General features: G+C 41.5%; 1 protein-coding gene across 3 annotated transcripts in view; it reads right to left on the reverse strand.

The window, feature by feature from the left end:
- The window catches only part of LOC136871959 (putative uncharacterized protein DDB_G0291608), a 609035-nt gene that overhangs the window by 447299 nt on the left and 142151 nt on the right, over positions 1 to 19585 (reverse strand). The gene's annotated exons all lie outside the window — the stretch shown is intronic.

Consider the following 19585-nt stretch of genomic DNA (forward strand, 5'->3'; position numbering starts at 1 on the left):
TACGGAATTATACCAAGCTCGATAGCTGCAGTAGCTGAAGTGCGGCCAGAATCCAGCATTCGGGAGATAGTGGGTTTGAACCCCTCTGAAGCAGCCCGGAAGATGGTTTTCCGTGGTTTCTAATTTCCACATCAGGCGAATACTGGGGCTGTACCTTAATTAAGGCCACGACCGCTTCCTACCAACCGGGCGAGTTGGCCGTGTAGTTAGTGGCGCGCAGCTGTGAGCTTGCATCCGGGAGTTCATAAGTTTGAACCCCACTGTCGGCAACCATGAAGATGGTTTTACGTCGTTTACATTTTCACACCAGGCAAATGCTGGGGCTGTACCTTAATTAAGACCACGGCCACTCCCTTCCTCGTCCTAGGCCTTTCCTCTCCCATTGTCACCATAAGACCTATCTGTGACGGTGAGACGTAAAGCAAATAGCAAAATAGCAAATAGCTTCCTTCCAACTCCTAGACGACCTTTCCTGTCCCATCGTCGCCATAAGACCTATCTGTATCGGTGCGACATAAAGCAACTTGAAACAAGAAGTTCATCCGGCCGTAAAACTGGTCCAACTTCCCAACAAGTTCAGACCCCAAGTAACTGGAGAAAAAGGTCAGGCAGAAAAGGAACAAGATTACCATCACGATTGTAGCTGCTGTTAAGTTACAGCCCTTACACTCCACGCGGTGCTCATTACGCAGATATGACATCTCAGATCACGAAACATACCGGCCACTGGCATAGAGGGAGAGGCTGAAGACACGAAAAATCCCAGCAGAAGAGGATTGGCAGTGGCTTAAAAATACCTGAGGGGGTGATTTGGAAAATTCTCATTGGAATAGGTCAACAAGGAAATTATTGCCAACATGACCGCCAATATCCGTTGACTGTATACGGCACGATAAGGAGATGAATCCGAGCAAAAGGTATTCAGGAACTCACGAAGCTCAATAACCAAACTAATAAGTCGATATCGTAGTTAAATATTCTATTAGCAGGCCGAGGCTTGATAATCGACGAATAGAAATAGATGACGCAACGCACTGGAGTGGAACCCAGTGTAGTTGGCAGATTGTCAATTTTATATCAGCACCTTTCAGCGTGCTTTCATTGTGTTTGCTACATGAAAAGGACGTGTTGATTGAAGCCCAGACTACATTCACAGAGTTACAATAGGCCTATAGAATATTTAAGCTGAGAGGAGCACTTTCAGCGAACAAATTAGCTAACATATTACAAACAGACGTAGGTCTTCTTTTATTCAAATGTGTGGTAGGCAATACATTTATCGCACTATTATACTATATTTATCATTACGCCTATTCGGTACTAAATTTTTCAGTTCGCATGGTTACATGCAAAAGCTGGAAAATTGTCCATATTACAGGGTGGGCAAAATTAAACTGTCCCGGAAAATATTTATAAGACTGACGCGGAATTGACGCTTGTTAATGAAAGAAGAACTGACCATCACAGCAAATGCTGGAAACCGCGATTTCGATGTACCAATCGATTGCTGTCACATGTCTGCTCGCAGTTTGCGCGTGCACACCTCCCGAGTACGTCACTGTGTCATTACATGTGAGCGCGAGAAGCAGGCGTGTTTAGTGACCAGTTGAACGCAACACAAAAAGGTGCTCAAGATAAAACAGCGCGTGTTCACTGTCGAGTGTTATGCGAACCACGATTAGTGGAAAACTTGCGCGAAACTGGTTGCGCAGGAGTTTAAGACTGGAAGTGTTCAGGCAAAACCTCCAGCAAAGCCTGTAATGCGAAACTTGGTGGCAAAGTTGCATGATACGGGCTCTGTAGCGAAAAACAACCGTAACTATCTGAAAGAGAGTTCAAACACCAAAAACTATTGCTCGCGTGAAGGAGAGCCTGGAACGAAATCAAACCTGCATCTGTATCCTTACTAATTTACTGTTGTGCATGGGTTCAAGCGTCCAAACGAATCTTCGCGTGTCGAGTTCTGCCAGTGGTTTCTGAGCATCAGTCACTACTGGTCTGCATTTAGGACAGTCGCCCAGGTGGAAGATTCCCTATTTGTTGTCTTCCTAGCCTTTTCTTGAATGATTTCAAAGAAATTGGAAATTTATTGAACATCTGCCTTGGTAAGTTATTCCAATCCCTAACTCCCCTTCCTATAAACGAATAACCAAACCCCATGGCACTACAGCCCATGAAAGGCCTTGGCCTTGGCCTACCAAGCGACCGCTGCTCAGCACGAAGGCCTGCAGATTACGGGGTGTCATGTGGTCAGCACGACGAATCCTCTCGGCCGTTATTCTTGGCTTTCTAGACCGGGGCCACCATCTCACCATCAGATAGCTCCTCAATTCTAATCACGTAGGCTAAGTGGACCTCGAACCAGCCCTCAGGTCCAGGTAAAAATCCCTGACCTGACCGGGAATCGAACCCGGGGCCTCCGGGCAAGAGGCAGGCACGCTACCCCTACAACACGGGGCCGGCTCCTATAAACGAATATTTGCCCCAATTTGTCCTCTTGAATTCCAACGTTATCTTCATATTGTGATATTTCCTACTTTTAAAAACACCACTACCGGGTGAGTTGGTCGTGCGGTTAGGGGCGCTCAGCTGTGAGCTTGCATCCGGGAGATAGTGGGTTCGAACCTCACCGTCGGCAGCCCTGAGGATGGTTTTCCGTGGTTTCCCATTTTCACACCAGGCAAATGCTGGCGCTCTACCTTAGTGAAGGCCACGACCGCTTCCTTCCCATTCCTAGGCCTATCCCATCGCCGCCGTAAGACCTATCTGTGTCGGTGCGACGTAAAGCAAATATCAAAAAACACTCAGACTTATTCGTCTACTAATGTCATTCCAGACCATCTCTCCACTGACAATTCGGAACATACCACTTAGTCGAGCAGCTCGTCTCCTTTCTCCAAATCTTCCCAGTCCAAACTTTGCAACATTTTTGTAACCCTACTATTTTGTAGGAAATCACCCGGAAGAAATCGAGCTGCTTTTCTTTGGATTTTTCCCAGTTCTTGAATCAAGTAATTCTGGTGAGGGTCCCATACACTGGAACCATACTCTATTTAGGGTCGTACCAGGTACTTATATGCCCTCTCCTTTACATCCTTACTGCAATCCCTACACACCCTCATGCCATAACCATGTGAGATCTGTACCCTTTATTTACAATCCCATTTATGTGACTACCCCAATGAAGATCTTTCCTTATATTAACACCTAGATACTTCCAATGATTCTCATAAGGAACTTTTACGCCATCAACGCAGTAATTAAAAATGAGAGGACTTTTCCTATCTGTGAAACTCGCAACCAGTGATGTGGAGAAAGGACTTTTGATCCTCAGATTTTCATTTCTTCAGGTGAGGCCATTTCCAGCATCTTCTGTGATGTTCATTATTGAGGGTCAATCCTGCGTCAGACCTAAGAAATTCAATATTCTAAAGGCTAATGCCTTGTCGATGCAACCACTCTTTTCTTTCATTGGCTGTTCGTTTCAGTTCCATGTTGTTACATCCAGAGACTAAATGGAATGCACCCACCAGATTTTGTACTCTTTGGTTTGGAGAACAGTTTTTGTTTTGTACAGGAAAGAATGATGTAAATAAAGTTTTAAGTTTGTGGAAAATAATAAAAGTCATCACCTGTGTAACTATCTGACGAATTCCGTTTTATCGGGTAGATTTTCGGGTTCGACGTAACACAATAGTTGACACAACCTAACCTCTTCTTGATGTCGTCCAAATACTTCATCCTAGGTCTTACTCTCCCTTTCTTTCCCAGCACTTTCCCTTCAAGTATGTTAGTGATGAAAGTATTGTGTCTGATGACATGTTCAATAAATTTTAATTTCCTGTTTTCCATTTCCTTTAAAAATCTTCTCTCTTCTTTTTCCCTTAAGACTTCTAGGTTGGTTTTTCTTTCCGTCCAGCTCGTTCTGGTCATTTTCCGCCATATCCACATTTCAGCAGCTTCAAGTCGATTCCTTTCTAATTTACCCAGAGTCCAACTCTCACTTCCATACTGAAGTGTACTCCATACAAATGATTTTGCAAAGGATTTTCTGACATCTATATTCATGTGTGTGCTGGTTAAAATGTTTTTCTTAGTCACAAATGCCTGTTTTGCCAATGCTATTCTTCTCTTTACTTCCAGGAAGCATCTATTATCCTCTGTTATCATACTACCAAGACAACAGAATTGTTTCACCTGATCAATTCCGACGTCATCAATTTTTATATTGGTTCTAATTTCCTCCATATTTTTCCGTACTACCATTACTTTCGTTTTTCGTTTGTTTACTTTTAATTTCCATAGTTTAAGAGTGCCTGAGAGGACTTTCAGCATTCTATTCATTTCTTTTCTGAGTCTGCAATTAATATGATGTCATCTGCAAATCTGAAACAATGTATCCTTTCACCACTGACTTTTATTCCCTTTGTCTTCTTCATGATCTGAATAGCTTCCTCAATGAACATCTATATATATAAAATAACTTGTCCTGACTGACTGACTGACTGACTGACTGACTGACTGACTGACTGACTGATTCATCATCGCCGAGCCAAAACTACTGGACATAAAGAAATGAAATTTTGGGGATAGATTCATATTAAGATGTAGGTGCTCGCTAAGAGAGGATTTTTGGATATTCCTTCGCTAAGGGGGTGAAAAGGGGGGTGAAATTTTAAAATGAGTGTATCTATATCTCAAAACTTTAAAAGTTTACAGATGTAAAAATTGGTATTTAGAATCTTCTTTAAAAATAAGGAAACACGTATTTTTTTGTTTTCAGAAAATCCCAATAGGAGGGGTGATAAAGGGTGAAAATGGGGAAAAAATGGTTGAATGCCTTTAATCAGGATACCGGTACTTATATCTCAGAAACTGAAGATGTTACAGACCTGAAAATTGGTACTTTTGATCTCTTTTAAAAATAAAGAAACACGTATTTTTTTGTTTTTGGAAAATCCAAGTAATGGGAGGGTGAAAAAGGGGTGAATTTTTAAAATGAGTGAATCTATATCTCCAAACTTTTAAAGTTTGCAGATGTAAAAATTGATATTTTGAATCTACATTAAAAATAAAGAAACACGTAATTTTTTGTTTTCGGAAAATCGCAGTAGGAATCGTGAAAAGGGGTGAAAAACTGGTTGAATGCCTTTCATGAGGCACTTATATCTCAGAACCTGAAGATATTAAAGACCTGAAAATTGATGTTTGGGATCTCTTTTAAAATTAAAGAAACACGTATTTTTTTTTGCTTTTGGAAAATCCAATTAATGGGGGGGGGTGAAAAGGGGGTGATTTTTTAAAATGAGTGTATCTATATCTCAAAACTTTTAAAGTGTATGGATGTAAAAATTGGTATTTAGAATCTCCTTTAAAAATAAAGAAACGCGTATTCTTTTGTTTTCGGAAAATCCCAATAGGAAGGGTGTAAAAGGGTGAATAATGGGTTGAATGCCTTTAATGAGGCTACTTATATTTCAGAACCTGAAGATATTACAGACCTGAAAATTGGTATGTGGGATCTATTTTAAAAGTAAAGAAACACGTATTTTTTCGTTTTTAGAAGATCCAAATATTGGGGGGTGAAAGTGGGGGGTGAATTTTTAAAAATGAGTGTGTTTACATCTTAAAACTTTAAAATTTACAGATGTAAAAATTGGTAGTTAGAATCTCCTCTAAAAATAAAGGAACACGTATTTTTTTGTTTCCTGTAAATCCCAATAGGAGGGGTGTAAAAGGGTGAAAAATGGGTTGAATGCCTTTAATGAGGATACTTATATTTCAGAACCTGAAGATATTACAGAACTGAAAATTTGTATATGGGACCTTTTTTAAAAATAAAGAAACACATATTTTTTTGTTTTCGGAAAATCCAATTAATGGCGGTTAAACAGGAGTGACAAATTGGGGTGAATTTTTTGAAAGACTATATCTACAGAATATCTTGGAAACGTAAAATGTTACAGACGTAAAAAGTGGGTGTTTGGAATCTCCTGTAAATGTAAAGAAACATAGGTGATTTGGAAACTCCACCTAAGGGGAACTCAAAAGGGGTGAAATTTTAAAATGAGAACTTTTACAGTATATCTAAAAAAACTTAACATGTTACAGAAGTAAAAAAATGGTATTTTTTATCTCTATTAAACATAACGAATCGTGTACTTTTAGTTTTCGGAAATACCACTTGGGTGGTGGGGGGTGGGTAAAAGTGACTGAAAATGGTGTTGAATTCTTTTAATTAGGCTACTGATATCTTAAAAATGAAGATGTTACAGACGTGAAATTTGATATTTGCAATCTGCTTTAAAAGTAAAGAAACACGTATTCTCGGAAAATCCAATGAGGGGGGGGGGGGGGGTGAAAGTATTGAAAATTTAATTGACTTAATTGTATGAGAATGCATACATCTAATAAAAACTAAAGTTGTTACAGACGTGAAAATTCGTATTTAGATCTCCTTTAAAAACAAAGAAAAACGCGTTTTGGTGGGGAAACCATCTTGGAGGGTGGGAGTGTAAAGGAGTTGAATTCCTTTCATGACGACACATAAATCAAAAGCTGAAGAAGTTAGAGTCGTGATAATTGGTATTTAGAAGATCTTTTACTATGAAAGAAGCAAGTATTTTTTGCGGGAAAATTCACTTGGGGGGGGGAGTAGTGTGAGATGAAGTGAAAAATATAAATTATTTTTATGAGGATACTTATATCTTAAAACTGATGGCAATAGACGTGAACATTGGTGTTTGGAATCTCCTTTAAACATAAAGAAACAAGCCTTCTTTTAATTTTTTTGTGGAGGGAGGGGGTTGGCGGTAAATAAACTTAACGGCGGTGGGGTGTAGAAGGAGGTGAACCCATTGATTTTGATTTTACTGTTCTTAATGTACTTATAAGTATCCTCCGTTTCTCAGGCGGCAGCGCGCGGGCCTCTCTCACAGCTGGGTTCCGTGGTTCAAATCCCGGTCACTCCATGTGACATTCGTGCTGGTAAAAACGGAGGTGGGACAGGTTTTTCTCCGGATACTCCGGTTTTCCCTGTCAACGGCCTTTCCATCAACACGTAATAATAATAATAATAATAATAATAATAATAATAATAATAATAATAATAATAATAATAATAATAATTGTACCAGGCGGTACACCTCCACCCAATTAATTTTAAAATGTGCGCCAATTGAAACTCCTCTGCTGGAGGAAGTCTGAACTTTATTGACGGTATTAATTTTCTACTTTCTCAGAAGATGTCACCACGTGGAAAAGTTTGAGTTTTTGAACTGTGTCATTTTTGATGTGTTTTTGTTTCACTTGTAGTTAGAAGTGTGAACTTTCTCTTCTAGAGGACACTACTGAAGATCAACAACGGTGCACTCTAGTGCGAAGTGAAAGAACTGTTTTTTGGAGAAAATTTAATTTCAAGAGTTCGTTCTTTGTTAAATTTCTTTCAGTCATTGTTTAAGTTGGCAATATTCACCCCTTCTTTCCCCTTGTGTTGAACCTAACCAATCCCGAATTTCTTAAATTAATTTCTATCCAATCAGATGTATCTTCCCCCAACTTGAATATGTTGTTGTGTCCTACCCAATAAAGTGTTTGTGGGAGGGTGTTTTCTTTCCCCTAACGCCTAGAAACTTCCGCGAGAGTATTTAAACTGCTGATTTTTGGGTCTCTCGGCCACTTCTGTTCCATCTTTCAGTGTGTTAAGTACATAGCAGGGGGCGGGAAGCGCCTCTTTCTTCGGCAGCGGTCAACAACAAGGTAATGGCCGATTAATAAATTCTTTCTTTGCTAGCTCAGCAGTTTAACTTTCGGGGCGGGTTCTAAGCGTTCCACTATGTAACCTTTTCCTAAAATGTAACTTCTCTTTTCATCTATTCTCTTGTAAAGCTACATACTGGGATAGAGAGTGCTAACCCTCTCGAGCTCCCACTCACATTGTCTTGAGGTGAACTTATTTTCTCAACCAATTCTTCCGTAATGTAATGTAAATTGTTATTTTCTTAAGTCACCTCTGTAGTATGGGATTAGCCCTTGCACTAACGGCCTAAGGCCAAGTAGGTCTTAAACAAAGTGTATTAGGAGTGCAAGTTCGCCTCCCCTCAAATTGTATTTTAGAGGTCATGTATTAACCTTCTTGTCATTTAATAGACCTCAGTAGGTTGGGTATTTTACCCCTGTGTATATGTCCTTTGAGGACAGCTTAAAGGTGGAGTTTTGGTGTGGCCTGGGAGAGGCTTAAATTTGAGAGCGTGTGGCTCTTTTGAAAATTGTATATTGTATGCCTCGAGGAGGCTTTTCAGTGTAATTTGGAGCAAGGGCTCCTAGGTATGAATGGGGTTTTCTGCCCCTCTGTTAAAATTGTGTTTGGGGTAAAACTGAGCTGATTGCCCAAGAATTATGTTTCTGACTTTTGAAGCCCCAAATGGGGTACCTATGTAAATGTATTTTTCAACCGCGTTTCGGCTACTAAGTACCTGTTTTATTTGTTGTTACCTAATTTTGCAAAGAAAATATAACCTTGTTAAATTTTAAAATTAATTTCACTTTAGTAGCTTGAGACCTATTCACCACCCAGCACCTTCTTTCATGCATAACTACCACCAAAACACGGTAACAAGTGGTAGCAGAGCGTGGTTGAATGGGTCTCAATTTAGCCCCTTTTGACGGCTAAATATTGTTTGTTCCGAACTCTAACTATTTTCCCAGTTGCTGGAATTTTTTGACTTTTTCAAAATTGTTCTGTCATCATGCCAGGCCCTCGCGATGTTCTTCATCTTAATTATTTGCGCAAGGAGGAGTTGATCTATGAATTAACTATCAGAAATGTGCAATCTGGAGGCACGGTTGCAATAGACACTAACAAGCTTAGAGAGTCCCTTGATTTGCCCATTTCCATCCCCAATTTGGGAGAGAAAGAAATTGACGACTCTCTTTCCACGATCACGGAGAATATTACTGGGCTAGCTTCTGTAGTTAGTTTTTTTGATGAAAATGATCCGTCTCCTAATCAAATTAAGCGTGTGCAAGGCAGGCTATATCATTTTTCGAATAGGGTTAACGATCTGTTGTCTCTAAAACTGAATGACGTTCAGAGGAAGGAAGCTAGTACGCTCCTGGAAAATATTTCCGAATTATCTAGTAAGGTCATTCAATTGTTAACTGGGGAAGTTCCTCCCAAATCTGATCAGCCCACCATAGTGAATGTAGGTAGCGAGGAAGAACCTGCTAAGGGAGAAGTAAATAGGAAAACCATCGCTGCTCAAACTATCCCTGCCCCATTGGACAACGAACCGAACGTCGTGCATCATTGAGTAACATCCGTTCTGAATTAACTTCCTTACCATTGAAACCTTTACCTACTATGTCACCCGGGTTTAGCAGCTTGCCTCATCCATTGGCAATGTTGCTCAGAGGTATCTCTAAGTTTTCCGTTAATACCACCAGTGATGTAATTTCATTTTTAAGATTTCTAGTGGAATTTCAGGATCATGCCCTTGTTTTTTCTCTTTCTCCATGTCAAATCTTGCAAATTATCTATCCGTATGCTATTGGTATTCTCTCTGATAAAATCGTAAGAGCCATTGCCGAGCAATCATCTATTGAGGATTTCCATGCCCATTTGCTAGCTAACTTCATCCCTGCTAGGGCCAGGTCCTCCCTTATTCAGAAGTACTATTATCGTGTACAGCGCTTGGATGAAAACTTGGCTGATTTCATACAGGACATTAAGTTTTATACTAGGGTGTTTGCCCTTCATTTTCCTGAAGATCAGATTGTACAGGCTATTGTAGAGGGAATTTCACCTCCCTATAGGTCATATTTGTGTTTCGCGGCGTGCCCGCAAACCTTCTCTGAACTTGAAGCATTGGCCGTCTCAGCGGAAGGAGTTAGATACGCCGATTCTTTGCGTGTCGCGAAAGAACCCCCGCCTTCCTTTAGTAACACTCGGCCTCCACCTCGCCGACCAGTCAATCCCCGTAAATGTTATGCTTGCGGGTCGCCTGACCATCTGCGCAACAAGTGTCCGCTGATCAAGTCAAGTGGGACAAGGAATGGAGCCGGGTCATCACAAGGCTGTTTTAAATGTGGGGCTTTCTCACATATTGCCAAGAATTGTCCCAACTCAAATAGCACCCCCTCCTGCTCAACTTCTGGTGTAAATTCCACCTATGCCAATAATAAAAAGTGACTAGTGGCTTCGGCTGAGTCGACTAATCCATCTTCCCGAGACTCAGCCCCTAGTAAACAGGTTGTAAATGCAGAGAACGATCAGCCTTCAAATTCATCTTTTGAATGCCCTAAAGAATGTCTTAGGATTGCGGCGGATACCCCCGCACCTGTTCCTTTTCTTAAGATTGAGTTAAATAACGAGCCTATAACAGCTCTCTTAGATTCAGGCAGTGCTTGTTCGATTATTTCGGCTGAATGGTATTCTAAATTGAAAGCTGTTTGTAAACTACCTGACTACGTCTCATCTCCTATTCAATATGTTTCGGCTAATTCATCTCCATTAGAAATTCTAGGTTCCGTACTGGTCAAAATTCGTATTTTTAAATTTACATGGAAAATTAAATTGTTTGTGGCCAAGCAATTGTCTTGCCCCATTATATTGGGAGCTGACTTTATTTCTCACACTGGTCTTGTGCTCGATCTCCAGTCTAGGCCGTGCACATTCAAATTTGCTTCTAGTTGTAAAATACCACTATTAAAGTGTAATTCTGTGTCATGTTCTTCTATTTCGCCTACCCAGGATGAGATGTTGTTAGACCTTAGACATCTACCTGAGGAGCAGGCTGATAGTATTCGCAAACTGTGTCAGTCGTTTCCCGAGGTGTTCTCTGATACTCTTGGTGTTACTGACCTTATTGAATACAAAATTGAGGTCACGGATTCGATTCCTGTCCGTTTTCCACCTTATAGGCTATCTCCACCTAAAATGAAGGCTCTGAAAGAAATTATCGATCAGATGTTGAAGGATGGTATTATTAGGCCCTCTAAGTCGGCGTATTCATCGCCTATTTTTCTAGTCCCGAAACCCCAAGGAGGCTTCAGGCCTGTCATTGATTACAGGGCTCTCAATCGGAAGGTGGTGTTGCAATCTGTGCCCCTTCCTGACCTTCATTCTTGTTTTTCATGGTTTCGTAAGGCCAAGTTCTTCACCATATTGGACTTAAATCAGGCCTATAATCAAATTCCCCTTGCCGAAGAGTCTAAACACCTTACAGCGTTTGCCACGGACTGGAATTTATATGAATACAACCGCGTGCCTTTCGGGCTCCCTACGGGAGCAGCTGTGCTCACTAGGCTACTAGATAGGGTCTTCTCCGACATCAAATTCGAGTACTTATATCACTATTTAGATGATGTCGTCGTATTTTCAGAGACTTTTGAAGAACATCTAGATCATTTGCGAGAAGTTCTCGATCGCCTTCGTAAGGCTGGGTTAACTGTTAAGTTGTCCAAGGTTGCCTTTGCTAAGCCCTCTATGTCATTCCTAGGGCATATTGTGTCACCCGATGGGGTAGCAGTCGATCATTCTAGAACACAGGCCATCCGTGATTTTAAAACTCCCAAGGACATTAAAGGTATCGCCAGGTTCATTGGTATGGTGAATTTCTTCAGAAAGTTTATTCCTAACTTCACTAATAGAGCGGCGCCCTTAAACCTTCTTCGTAGGAAAGGCATCAAATTCGAGTGGGGACCTTCTCAACAAGCCGCTTTTGAAGACCTTAAATTAGCACTTTGTAATGCCCCTGTACTTGCTATGCCTGATTTCTCAAAGAAATTCATCGTCCAAACGGACGCGTCATCGTCAGCTGTAGCTGCAGTCCTTCTTCAAGAGACTGAACTAGGGAGGCGACCCATCGCCTATGCATCTAGGACTCTATCGGCTCAAGAAGCCAAGTATTCCATCTATGAGCTCGAAGGGTTGGCAGTCTTATTTGCATTAGAAAAGTTCCGTCTCTATCTGGAACATGTCAAATTCGACCTGGAGACAGATAATCAAGCATTAAGCTGGGTCTTAGGTAGGCCGCGTCGTACTGGTCGTATAGCCCGTTGGGCCATCCGTATTTCTGCCTTCCAATTCAATGTCAAGCATATCCGAGGTACCGAAAATGTTGTTGCTGATGGACTCAGCCGTATGTTTCATAACGACGTCGAGACCCACGAACCGGTCGACAGTTCATCACCTTCCGAGTCCATACTATCTGGTGTTAAAGCCATCTTAACAGATGCTCCCATGCTTTTTAGGGATATTGAGAAATACCAACGTGAAGATCCGACGCTGGCTCCGATAATGGAAACCCTTTCTTCTGGGGAACATGTTGTCCCTTATGTTCTGAGGAATGGTGTTTTATGTTGCCCTTCGAGGCATGACAAGATGATGAAAGTTGTCGTTCCAGCTGTTCTGGTACCTATGATCTTCAAGTATTATCATGAGACCCCACTAGGAGGGCATCTGGGTATCTTTAAAACTCGTGAAATGTTCATCTGGAAAGGTATGGACGGTGAAATCCGTGAACTAGTAAAGGCTTGTAAATCACGTTTGCTCAGTAAACCCACCATGTCCACCAAGGTAGGCCTTTTGTCTTCGCATCAAGCGTCGCGCCCCATGGAACGTCTGTATATCGATTATGTAGGACCCTTCCCCCAGTCAAAGGGTAATGCTAACAAGTTCATCTTCGTGTGCGTAGATGGTTTTACCAGATTTTCTTGGTTATTTCCGACTAAGCTGGCTACCGCTCAGTCTACCATTACCTGCTTAAATTCTATTTTTGCTTCTTTTGGTCCGTGTCAATATATTGTATCTGATAATGCTAAGGCTTTTACATCTAATTTATTTCGTAAATTCTGTTTTGACTTATCAATCTCTCATGTAACTACTTCTGCTTATTACCCTCAACCATCTCTGGCTGAACGGGTTAACCGTAATCTCAGGTCCGCACTTATTGCCTATCATCATGAAGATCATTCCAGGTGGGACACGTCCCTGCATTGGATAGCTTTTGCTTTGAATTCGGCGGTTCATGAATCTCACAAGTTTACTCCAGCTTCTTTGATGTTCAAGTTTGTTCCCAACTCGCCGCTCTCTAACCTCTGGTCTCTGAATGACATTCTACCCGAGACAATAGATCCGGATAACATTAAAGATCTTTGGAAGAAGGCTAAAGCCAATCTTAAAGTGTCTCATGAAAAGGTTAGGGAAAGGTATGATCGTGGACGGAGACCCACCCCTTTGAAGGTAGGTGACCAGGTTATGGTCAAAAATTTTGTTCCCGCGGGCAAGCTTGCCCCCAGATTCCATGGGCCATGTGTTATTCTCGATTTCCTTACGCCAGTTACGTTGTTAGTAAGCAATCCAGTCACCGAGAGGATATTTAGGGTTCACCTGTCACAGGTGAAACCAGTGTAAATTTTGTGTCAACTTGCTTCATATAATTTGAAAGGAATATGAAGGTTATATTTTTTTTTTTTGAGTTCAACTTTTAAGGCTTTCTGCCCCTTCTATAATATTTTGGTCTTATATGTAAGCCTCGTGTAAAACCTTACCCGATCCGTTAAACTGCCATCCTGTCCTTGCCACGGCCATTACCACGCTCCCGTCTCCTGCTCCAACACACACTGTGGCTTCATAATATTAAATGCCATGGATATCTACACGCCGCTGGCCCCTCAACCTCTCCATAATGCCTGTGCCCTCAAAAAAGATGATGGTCCAACACAATTCTGCCGCCTAGTTTTATGTTTCAGTGCCCCCGCAGCCGCGCGGCGCTGTGCCGCGGCTGGGTTCGAGGACGGGCCCCCTCGGCCCCAGCGAGGACGACATGTGCACGGCGAGCCGGAGCTCTCCTCCCGGCCAAGGCTGATGTTCGGCGCACAACCTGCTACTTGCCCGCAGCCTGTATATGTTCACCGCGGGCGCGGCGTGCTTCAACACCCTTGCTCCCCTCATAGTGCGGGCGAGCGGTATCTCAGGGTACTTGAGGGGTCCGAGCGGCCTCATTTGGACGCAAGCTGCAACGGCCGGTCTGGCCATCCAACTTCATTAACCTCAACTACATGAACAGTTACTATAAGCAATGACTACACTTGGGAAACCAACAAGCAATATTTGGTGGACATTGCAAAATTCTTCACCACTTTTAAGTATTAAAAGTTTATCTTCAGAATTCAACTTCTACAACTTAAAGACTATACTTCTCCTGCAACAAGAAAATTTTGAAACCGATACAAACCAAATTAAGAAAATCTTATAAATTTTTTTTTTGGCAATCAATCTCCATATCTACATCAAACCTGGGACCTGGTTTCATATATCACCCCTGGTGGAACTTTTGGGGGGGGAGGTCTGTACCAGGCGGTACACCTCCACCCAATTAATTTTAAAATGTGCGCCAATTGAAACTCCTCTGCTGGAGGAAGTCTGAACTTTATTGACGGTATTAATTTTCTACTTTCTCAGAAGATGTCACCACGTGGAAAAGTTTGAGTTTTTGAACTGTGTCATTTTTGATGTGTTTTTGTTTCACTTGTAGTTAGAAGTGTGAACTTTCTCTTCTAGAGGACACTACTGAAGATCAACAACGGTGCACTCTAGTGCGAAGTGAAAGAACTGTTTTTTGGAGAAAATTTAATTTCAAGAGTTCGTTCTTTGTTAAATTTCTTTCAGTCATTGTTTAAGTTGGCAATATTCACCCCTTCTTTCCCCTTGTGTTGAACCTAACCAATCCCGAATTTCTTAAATTAATTTCTATCCAATCAGATGTATCTTCCCCCAACTTGAATATGTTGTTGTGTCCTACCCAATAAAGTGTTTGTGGGAGGGTGTTTTCTTTCCCCTAACGCCTAGAAACTTCCGCGAGAGTATTTAAACTGCTGATTTTTGGGTCTCTCGGCCACTTCTGTTCCATCTTTCAGTGTGTTAAGTACATAGCAGGGGGCGGGAAGCGCCTCTTTCTTCGGCAGCGGTCAACAACAAGGTAATGGCCGATTAATAAATTCTTTCTTTGCTAGCTCAGCAGTTTAACTTTCGGGGCGGGTTCTAAGCGTTCCACTATGTAACCTTTTCCTAAAATGTAACTTCTCTTTTCATCTATTCTCTTGTAAAGCTACATACTGGGATAGAGAGTGCTAACCCTCTCGAGCTCCCACTCACATTGTCTTGAGGTGAACTTATTTTCTCAACCAATTCTTCCGTAATGTAATGTAAATTGTTATTTTCTTAAGTCACCTCTGTAGTATGGGATTAGCCCTTGCACTAACGGCCTAAGGCCAAGTAGGTCTTAAACAAAGTGTATTAGGAGTGCAAGTTCGCCTCCCCTCAAATTGTATTTTAGAGGTCATGTATTAACCTTCTTGTCATTTAATAGACCTCAGTAGGTTGGGTATTTTACCCCTGTGTATATGTCCTTTGAGGACAGCTTAAAGGTGGAGTTTTGGTGTGGCCTGGGAGAGGCTTAAATTTGAGAGCGTGTGGCTCTTTTGAAAATTGTATATTGTATGCCTCGAGGAGGCTTTTCAGTGTAATTTGGAGCAAGGGCTCCTAGGTATGAATGGGGTTTTCTGCCCCTCTGTTAAAATTGTGTTTGGGGTAAAACTGAGCTGATTGCCCAAGAATTATGTTTCTGACTTTTGAAGCCCCAAATGGGGTACCTATGTAAATGTATTTTTCAACCGCGTTTCGGCTACTAAGTACCTGTTTTATTTGTTGTTACCTAATTTTGCAAAGAAAATATAACCTTGTTAAATTTTAAAATTAATTTCACTTTAGTAGCTTGAGACCTATTCACCACCCAGCACCTTCTTTCATGCATAACTACCACCAAAACACGGTAACAATAATAATAATAATAATAATGTTCCGGACCGTCGTCAAATGTGCGGATCGCGCTGGAAACGGCTCCTGGACGGGTAATGACTAAGAATGCAGTCCGGCCGCGGGTTCAGTGCCGGCAAAGCACCCAATATGACACCACGCCGGATCTCCTGAAGGATTTTATACATATTAAAATGATTATAGGAAAAGATGGCAAAGATTTACGGAGCCAACTGACCGGGAGGAATACCTGAGCCTAGCCCGGGAAGTACGAAATCGATTGCTGGAAAGGAAGATTGAAAAATGGGAGAAAACGTGCCGTAATCTAATAGAAAACGAGTCAGATCGGGAATTTTGGTGGATTCTCACAGAAAACGAGTCAGATCGCGAATTTCGGCGGATTATATATCTAAAACAATAAGCATTCAATTATAAATCTCAGTACAATACCGTAGCGAAGCACGAGTATCTTGCTAGTATTAAATAAATACGGTGATAGGGGACAACCTTGTCTAACTCCTTTCCTAATCCTGGCCTTTTCTTCTACCTGATTGATGATTACTTTTGTGCTTTGGTTCAGGTACAGTTGATTAATCATTCTTCTATCCTTCCAGTCCAGTCCTATTTTCCTCATAGTTCTAAACAGTAGTTTCCAGTTCACATTGTCAAAAGCTTTTTCTAAGTCAATGAAGGTAAGATAAGTCGTTCTATTAATTTCCATCCTTCTCTATTGTAAATATTTTCCGGCCAAATTTATTTTGCCCATCCGGTAAAAGGTAGATCATACAGTGTGTAACAATAAAATACAGCTAAACTTTCAGGACACGTTCCGCACACGTCGAAGAAGAAAATGTGGCATATAGACATGGATCCGGAAACACTTTATTCCAATGTTAAAACTCATTTTTCTACAACTCTGCAGAATATATTAATCATCGAAGAGACATAGGAACAGAGCGTACCAGCATACTACATGAAATATTCTAAATGCCCTCCATTAGAATTTGTACATCCACCTGTGATGAATAATAACAACCACAAAGTCAATCAAATGTGACACGGTTTGATTTTTTCTAGAAATATATTTTTTGCCACATACCTTCTTTTTCACATTTCACTCTTCGGAGTTTTCTCAAAGAATTCAATATATTGTCACGTGCCAGCCCCCTTTCTGTAGCCCCCTTCGGTATTTCCTGGAAGGAATACAAGTGAGTCAGCTGGGAGCTCCCAGTCGTAACGCATAGTGACGGCCTCTCTGCTCTATTGTTTCCTTCGCCTTGGTTCTTAGGGATCTTCTAGAAGGCGTGGCCAGAATCTTCTTATTCCAGCCGCACCCCGAAAAGTCTGGAACGTCATCACCGGGAATATAAAACAGGTTCACCGTGGACAGACAGTGTTGGGGAGTTTGAGAGTAGCAGTGCCGGCTGCCGTCCGAGTTTGCCTGTGGTGGGTGTCCCACTGGAGATAGTGTCAGAGTATCGTCGTGTTGGAGTGTTGTTGGAGTACGGAGTGGAGTACTGTGTGTGTGTGTGTGTGTGTGTGTGTGTGTGTGTGTGTGTGTGTGTGTGTGTGTGTGTGTGTGTGTGTGTGTGTGTGTGTGTGTGTGTAACACCCTGGAGTCAGTGTGTGGAACAGTTAGTGTGAGTAGAGTTTGAGCAATTTTAATTGTCATTGTTATGAGTATTAACATTCCTAAGTTGTTGCTGTTATGTGACCGCTGTTTAGTTGTCAGTGTTGAGTAGTTCACTGTGTGGAGCGGTCACGTGAAATGACTATGTGAGCGACGGATTTCTCTCGAATCTAGTCTAGGAGCAGTCGTCGTGCGTCCTGATTGCTAACAGACTGTGTGCTCTTACCTGTGTGCGCGCAGCTGTTGTGGATGGAGCGTCCGAAGAGAAGTGAAAGTGTAGTCTGTCGAACAGGATTATTACCCGTCCCAAGTAATACCAGCAAGCCGGACTACGTACTGTATGAGCACCAGAGACATGTAAATAGACAGCAATCAGGGAACTGATGCCATTTATTCTCAGATATAATTGTGTATGTACGAAATGGGTCATCCTAAATCGATAAAACAGACAGCGTTTTATTCATAACAACATGTACTCTTTTCATACATTAAAAAACGCCTTTTTCGGTGCGTGTCCTCTTCAGAATATTCATGAATTTCACATTCGCCAAGACAATCTAAATTTTTGAAAAACCTACGCATACCTCATTTTCCAAGTTTTTCAAGAAAACTATGCATGACTCACAGAAGATATCCTCATTTAGTCGCCAGCTACGTAACACCAATACTCACCTGGAAGGAAGAGAAAATACAACATTAATTATTATCTTCATCATTCAAATTATTGGAGAGCAAATTTTTCTGCAAAAAACTCTACAACATTATTGCGGAAATTAATTTCCTGGCAATGTATGGTATTATAAGGAAAATATAGTGTCTCGTCAGTGGAGAAGTTTTGTATGGTTTACATAAAAGGTCAGGGAAAAAGCAGGCACGTCAACTTCCATCAGAACTCAGAAAAAACTAAATTTTCATTTTAAAGTTACTAAATAAACAAATAAAAGTTACAAAATCATATGCTTTGAATAGTTTAAGTTCGAAATGTAGTAAACTGAATTAAGCTCGGTTCGATGCCCAGTTGACTTACCGGCACCTGTGTTTCATCCCTGATCCTTCACATACACACCAGCAGGTGACGATAACGAAACTTTTATTGTAGGAAGAGAAGTTCGAGCTAGAAACCTTTCAAACCAGCGAAGTTCAACCTCAACAAAACATTGAACACCAGTAAATAGCTTTCGTCTTTAATGTTTTCGGTGTCTTGAGATATCCAGACGTAAGAAAGCCCATGTGGCTAGTTGGTACATATAACCTGACCAAAGTTAACTCTTTCACCTTTCAAATCATGTATGTACAGTGCGTTGTGTTTAGGCAGTCCAATTCACGCAGAATTACACGCAAGTAAACTCAAATCTGTTCTGTACTAAACTTACCTATTACGTCCCTTGTAGTCCAATTTTGTCCATCATGCGGTTTCGTCCCCAAGACACAAAAAGGGATAGAGCCCGACGTTTTAAGTACGGCGGTAAAGAACACAGAAGGTGTAGAGTCAAGAAAGGTAAAGAGAAATAAGAGAGAGACTGGAGTGAAGCAGCATTCAATTACATAGCTTGCTAGTGACGTCGGTGTACTTTTCCACGCCCCACGCTTGGTTCAGAGAGAGAGAGAGAGAGATGTACACATACCTTGATTCTGTATCACTTATAATATTGCGGTTCGTGGTGAAGGTTAAGGTATCAGTAGACGGTGCGTATGATATGAGCAAAGAATCGTGTAAAAACTCGCAGTATACTTGGCCTGGCATGGCGCGAATCGCGCTTCGGCGAACTAGGCGCGTTGGATCATACTGAAGGCGCTTTACTTAGATGATCCTCAAAAGGGATTCGACGCGGCTTGCGGTGCCTGCTTGACGGGACCCGTGCTTGTTTGTTGACATTTCCTAGTGTTTGCATGTGCGCATCAGGCATTTTTTGTCTGTTCTTGATGCAAGAGATTAGCTGTAATTTAATAGTGTAGTCACTGATCTCAATGGAGGGCACTTTGAACAAGAAAAAGTGATTTGTGACCCAAAACACTCGTCACAACATGATCGTGATGAAGAGCACGATGCGTGGGAGAGGGTAAAGGCGTGATTGGAAGGTGGTGAACAGGCGTTATATCTACAACCCAAGACGAATCTACAAAGGCCAACTAGCTGT

Source organism: Anabrus simplex, chromosome 4 (assembly GCF_040414725.1).
Source record: "Anabrus simplex isolate iqAnaSimp1 chromosome 4, ASM4041472v1, whole genome shotgun sequence".
Lineage (NCBI taxonomy): Eukaryota > Metazoa > Arthropoda > Insecta > Orthoptera > Tettigoniidae > Anabrus > Anabrus simplex.